Genomic DNA, 6,163 nt, shown 5'->3' with positions numbered 1-6,163 from the left:
GGAAAAGCTATAGGAACTGTCTGGGATTTTATCTAACAGAGAAGATTGATTCTACAGAGCAGGTTCAAAGGGACAGCAGTGAGACAGAATGAAGGTGCTTTTGGCTTGCATGCACTACCATGTTCAGCTGGTTCACAAAACCACTTACACTTGTAATGTGGTGAGTATCAAATAAGCTAATGGGTGAGAAAGTACTTTCAATATTGTGAAGTTTGTACATGTTTAGATATTGTTTTATAATTGTATACATATAGATACAACTGGAAAAAATAAAACAGAAAACACCTAGTAAGAACTTAATACAAAGAAAGTCTTGCACTAGATGTTTAGAGGCTATTGGAAGAAATATGACATTGTTTTTCCCTGCAGGGAGATTATTGTCTCTAAAAAGGGGTGGTTGCAAACCCCACGGTTTCTGCCATGCCAAACGAAGCCAGACAGCAAAGGTCAATGTGACCCATTTTGAAAATAAGTCAAGGAAGCTGATTCTCTATAGGTTCCCCACCTGGGCCGCAAACCAGCCACTCTGTGGCCTGTTAGGAACTGGGCCGCACAGCAGGAGGTGAGCAGCGGGTGAGCAAGAGAAGCTTCATCTGTATTTACAGCCGCTCCCCATTGCTTGCCATCCCTCCCCAACCTGTCTGTGGAAAGTTGTCTTCCGTGAAACTGGACCCTGGTGCCAGAAAGGTTGGGGACCGTTGCATGGGTCATTCTCACTGAATAATGGGAAGCTTACCTCCCTGCTTCCGGCCTCTGAGCTCCTCAGGCCCACATTTCTCTTCCAATACCTGCCTCTTTCTGAGCATCCAACCATTGCCTGGGGTCCCCATAGCTGCTTGATGTTCACTCCCTTGTCTCTTCCTTCTGTTTTTCCCACGGTGTTCCCCCCACAGCCTACTGCTCAGCTACTGTCTTCAACCTTGGGAAGAAGAATCTCCTTCCTTGTGCCACTGGAACGTGGAACAGGGAAGAAGGAAGAGCTGGTGTAATTCAGACCAAATGGACTTTTTAAAAATTACATCTAGTTCCCTCAGCCACACCTGGAAGCACAGCACTGAGTGGCCAATTCTATACCATTTTGGTCCATCTTAGATGGAAGCATCTTCTCAGATAGTGCTGCACCTGGTGCATAGTAGGAGCTTAATAGTGATTATGGTAAATTAATATCTTTACTTACTATATATAGTTTTCTGGGTGGAGCAATGAAGCTAATCCTAGGTCTTTCCTAATCCAGGCTACAGATAGCTTTCTGCTTACTTCTGTTTAAAATTTGTGTTCTGGACAATCAGGCTATCCAGAGTGCTGATGTACTGTCATAGTATCAGACTATGGTATGGCAGTGTTAATCTAGCAGTACAGAAAATGAGAATACTGGCTATACCAGGAAAAAAAAGATGCTCGTCTGCTCTGTGTGTCTCAAGTGTGAGGAAACAATTCAGTTTGGTAACTGGAAAAACAAAACAAAACAGAAACAAAAAATAAACCAAAAACCCATGGTTCTGTGTTCTCCAGGGGAGACCATCTCTATGCTGAGCTAAGAGATGGTCTCCTGCTGGTCTCTTGCTGCAGTGTGGGGCCTTTCGGGTCCCATCTTGACTCTATCTGTGATGAGGGGTAACCTTACTCTGACCTCACAAATGGTCTTGGCGATTGTATCTTTTGGGCAGCTCCACTACCTCTCAAATCATACAAATAAGATATTTCCTCTAGTCTTTGGAGATTGGGATGCCTAGGATACCAGAGTGAGGGAAGAAAAGAGCACCAAGAAGTGATGGCTGAAAGGCAGACTGCAAAAGAGAGACAGGATGACCATCAACTGCAGACATAAAAACTCAAAGACAGCAGCAGCCTGGGGCTATTTATGGCATACACAAACAGTCTGAAACCTTTCAGATTTCCTCCTATATTGTATCAGGGCTCATTTTAAAAAATACACAGTTTGGGAAGCATACGCCCTTAAGGAAAATTTGGATTACTTTAGTAGAGATGGAAGTGCCAGGGGTCATGCATTGTGAAAAATTTTCCATTTATAATGGATACAAAACAAAGGTACAATTTTAGTTTATGTTGATAAACTTATCTGGAATGCTGCATTTTTGGAGTATATCAGTTCAGAATTAGTTAATTAAATACCTCTGCTTCGCTATTCTTTGTAGGGCCCTCAGATGCCTTAAGACCTGGTCTCTGCCCTCAAGGCACTTACCGTTTTCAGGGGGTTACTCCAATTAGAATCATTTGCATTCACAGAGGGTGAGTATTGACGGTTGCTCTGCTGGACCTTTTGGTGACTCTTACCTTGCTCTTCACTCAAAAATTATACAGCCGTGCCACCTGGGGCCATTCTTTCACAAAGTAGAGCTCCATGACCTTGATCCTCAGAGCTGTAGAAATGAAGTCCACCCTGGGACTCAGGAAAGGTGTGAGAATAGCCCCCTAACCTCATATAGAAGGTTGCATCACAGGGCGTGGACCTCCAGGGCCTACAGCAGTTCATGAAGCTGCAAGAGGGCAGAGCTCACACCCACTCTGGGATTCTTCCTGGGCTGACTTTCTGATTAGGCTGTTTCCTCTTCTGTGCTGTTGTAGTGAATCTGCTTCACTGACATTTGGACTAAGCCCGATAAGGCAGTAAACACGCAGCACAAAGTTCTTGATACGGTAATGGGCTGCCCCTGGCTGGCTGAAGGCCCTGTGCACCCAGGCACTAATGCAATAGCCCCAGATTCTGCCTCTGACTCTATGGTTCCCACGTTGTGTGCAGGGGACTTTGGTGAGGATAAAAGAGAGGCATTGAGGAGCCATATCCACCCTCACACACATCCTTGATCTTGAGTATACCCTTCACACTGCTGGGTTGTGGATTAGCAACAGGATGGAAGATTTCTTAGCTAAGATCCGGTCTTCACATCTGAACTAGCCTTTGTGTTCTCCCATAGGTCATATGCTCTCTGAAATGAGAAATTAGGACTTGTTAAAGATTTTATTAATTTCCATCATTCCTCTAAAACAAAGGAATTACTGAACAAATAGTCATTAGTGTATTTAATTCCTATTTGCTTGGCTGGACATCTTAGGACACCCTTAGGTGTCTGTCCCCTCTACCTTGGGCCTGCTGTCTAATCAATAACTGAGCCTATTGATGCTTCTCTGTGCTATTCTTTCTCTCTGTATCTTTCTCTACCATCCTAATTTAGGTCTGTCTCACGGCTTATCTTGCCTACTGTAATATTCTCCAAAATTGCCACCATGCCTTGTCTTTAAACATTCCCCAATCCCATTTATCATACATGTATATCTACATTAGTGTCATAAATCTTAAACTCTGGCCATGGTTTTGTCCTACACAAAACGCCAGTGTTTTCTGGTCCAGAATGAAGTCCAAATTCCCCAACTGTACAATCAGGGGAATGCTCCTCTCTACACATGCTCATCTCTACACATTCCAACACAAAACCCAGGCCCCATCATCACTAACTCCTCAGTGAACCTCCAGAGAACTTTAATTTCCTTCTGTTACACATTATGTATTAATACAAGCCTGAAGCCTCCCATTATGCTTTAAGTTTTATTTATGCGCAATATTCAGGTCAACTCCCTCTGTGTCTCACACAGCAGCCAGCCCAGAGTGTGACACAGACTGCATTTTAGTGTGCCTATAACCAACCAGTGAGTGTATCTCACAAAGCCAATGACATTTCTACCTTCATCTCTTCCTCACCTAATGCTCTCTGCTTGGATGACTCTCTTCTATTTGCTTCAAAATTTTTGCTTATTTTGTTGATTTAAAGTTAATTTTCATCTAAGATTTCCCTTTTATTGGCATAAAGCTCTTCATGATCTGTTTTTATCTTATTAATGTTTATGGACTCTGTAATTAAGTCCTCCTTTTTATTCCTAATATCATCTATTCATGTATTCTCTACCTTTTATCTTGATCAGTCTTGTAAGGGGTTTGTTAATTGTATTGCTTGTCACAAGGAACCAATTTTTGGCTTTTGTCATCTTTATTGTATATAGTTTTTCTATTTTATTAATTTCTTTTCTTATCTTTATTATTTTTCTCTTCTACTTTCTTTGGGTTTAATTTGCTGTTCTTTTTTTTTTACTTTCTATAATAAGATAGAGGCTTAGTTCAACATTTTCCAGCTTTTTAAATTTTTCTAATATAAACATTTGAAGTTATATGTTTCACTGTTAGTACTGTTTTAATTGCATTTCATAATGCAGGGAATTGTTACTTAGTATTATTATTTAGCTGTAGATATTTTTGAATATATAATATGATTTCTTCTTTGATGTGTGAATGATTTAGGAGTACATTTTTATACTTCCAAAAGTGAAGTTTTCCCTAGTTTTATTTTAACTATTTCTTACTTAATTGCTTTGCACTCAGCAAATTCAGTGTGATAACAAATCCTTTGAAATTTGTTGAGACTTTCATTATGGTCCGATATATTGTTGATTTACATTGAAAAGATTTTGTCGTCTTAATTGTTGGGTGGAATGTTCTATAAATGTCCATTAGGTTGTGCAGTTAATGGTATGATTTCAGGGTCTTTTTTCCTCCAAGGTGGCTGCCTAGAGGAATTTCTGACATACCTCATCTATTTGGAAGAAGCAAAATAGTGTGTGGGCAGTAACACTTTGAATGCCTTATTCAAGAAGGAACACGGAAGTTCAATGAAAAAGGAAGGGGTTGGGCAGCTTGCATGGTTGGGACCAGCTGAGGATCAGTAGTGAATCCCCAATATGAGAGAGGGTGAGTGAGTGTCTTTCTGTGATCCACTTTCCCATTGGAGAATCATATAGTCCAGACTACGGGAGCATACTTTGACCCTTCCAATTCCTGAGTCTGACTTGGGGAGCAGCCAGGAGACTGTGAGAGGAACTGCTCCAGGGAGGTAACATGTCCTGGGTCCCATGCCTTCCCTAAGACGTAAGTGGGTATAGGAAAACTCCTTCCTGATCAAAACTCTTAACAAAATGTGCACAGTCTTGGGAAGAGTGGTGCCAGTCCTGGATGTTAGGGAAACTTGGGCTCAAGCAACCAGGGCTGACAAGTGAGCTTGGAGTGGGTTCCAGCTGCCAGCACTGGAGCTGGTAAATTCTCCCAGGTCCCAAGCAAGATGAGAGTTGATGTGAAGGCTAGGTTCTGAGCTGGGCAGATACTCTATGGCCTGGGTCTGAGCTGTGAGCTAGGCACAAACTGCCTACTTGGACTGAACAGCAGGGTGAGCTGTGAGAGCTGAGATAGGAAAAGGAGCCCCACTGAAACTGGGTTATAGGAGGAACAGAGGTCCCCCACTTGCCAGCAAGGCTGTGACTTCTGGGACAAGCAGCCCAACTACCCCATAGCAGAATCTCAGCATAAGGCCAGTGGCACCAGTCCCAAGTATTTTCCTAGGGGCCCAAGGACTACCTTCCCCTCCCTGACATGGCTGGTGCATGCACTCACCATTAAGAGGTCTGACAACAGGCTTGCCTGGTCTGGCTCTGGCTAGCTTTGCCCCATTCTATATGGGATCCAAGCTCTTAAGGGTTCCACAGGTAAGCCCACTGCCTAGGGCACCTGACCACTTCTCCTGGGGCTCAGAGGTTGGTTATTAACATTCACCACTACAAACTTAGCTGGCTTCTACCTGCAAGTGCCACCTACTGATCTAGAGAATGGTCTGCACAGCCCATTGCAAACACTGCCAACACAAGACCACAACAGGTGGGAACTGGGAGATCATTTCACTACAACTGCTACTACTGTTGTCCATGCCACTCTGGCTGCCCAAGAGCTCAAGAGGCTGCTGACTGACTTAGTACAGTGCTACCAAAACTGGCTTCTGAGAAAGCCACCAGGATCCAAAAATCATCCTGCCAGCAACTGCCAATACAATTCCCAATATACACTGTCTCAGGTCACAACAATAGACATGCTTATCCCACCACAACTACCACTGAGACCTGAAAAAGGACCCAGCAGGCATTCTAATCCCCAGCACAACTTCACCAAAGCCTCCACCAATAACCACACCATAACACACCACGGAATCCATAGATACCAATAAAACTGTTTATAGCCAAGGAAATCATACAGAGTCCTTGGCACAGCATGCACCCAGAAGCAAAGCCAAATGACCCTACCCAACCAACATCATAGAAAAAAGTCCCC

Source organism: Propithecus coquereli, unplaced genomic scaffold, assembly GCF_000956105.1.
Source record: "Propithecus coquereli isolate 6110/MARCELLA unplaced genomic scaffold, Pcoq_1.0 Scaffold41, whole genome shotgun sequence".
Classification (NCBI taxonomy): Eukaryota; Metazoa; Chordata; class Mammalia; order Primates; family Indriidae; genus Propithecus; species Propithecus coquereli.
The sequence above is the reverse complement of the archived record's forward strand: the minus strand, read 5'-3'. Positions refer to the sequence as shown.